Below are 593 nucleotides of genomic sequence, written 5' to 3' on the forward strand. Positions count from 1 at the left end.
ACAGCGTGCAGCGCAGCTCCGGCTGCTAACTGACAGCTACAGACTTCCTCTTGTTAACATTCTTCCAAACTTATGAATATGTATGGCAGTGGATGGAATCCACCACAGGCTGACCACAGACACACACACACACACACACACACACACACACACACACACCTGAACACAGGCGTTTATCAATGCTCTTCTGTGGCTCTTTAAAAAAAAAACCCCCAGAAAATGAAGTTTAACCAGAGTTGTTAAATAAACGCAGCAGGTTTTTCAGCGACTGCTGATAGAAAAATGAACTGTTTCATGTCTTCAACTGATGAGGTGGATTTTCTTTTTCTTTTTTTTTTTTTTGGAACAGCAGCCACTTTATACAGAGAAACAAAATCCATTCTTTTTAACCACTAAACCAAAGGTTGACTCTCTCCAATACTAAGGCATGGATTTTTGTCTTGACCTTTTTTTAACATGTAAATTTTGCGGGTCGTGGACCACAGAAAGAGTCAACTAGATGCTGCCGGCTGTACCTCACCTCTAGGGGTGGGAGGGTGGGGGGGGGCAGGGGTCGGGGGGGAAGGGCCGCCCGGGCAACAGGCCAACGGGAG

The 593-nt window shown here is 45.9% G+C and overlaps 1 long non-coding RNA gene across 7 annotated transcripts in view; it reads left to right on the forward strand.

Annotated features, from left to right (window-relative positions):
• Nucleotides 1-593, forward strand: part of LOC103395523 (uncharacterized) — a 46,857-nt gene that overhangs the window by 28,322 nt on the left and 17,942 nt on the right. The window lies entirely within an intron of this gene.

The sequence above is a fragment of the Cynoglossus semilaevis genome, chromosome 19, assembly GCF_000523025.1.
Source record: "Cynoglossus semilaevis isolate Cse_v1.0 chromosome 19, Cse_v1.0, whole genome shotgun sequence".
NCBI classification, from domain to species: Eukaryota; Metazoa; Chordata; class Actinopteri; order Pleuronectiformes; family Cynoglossidae; genus Cynoglossus; species Cynoglossus semilaevis.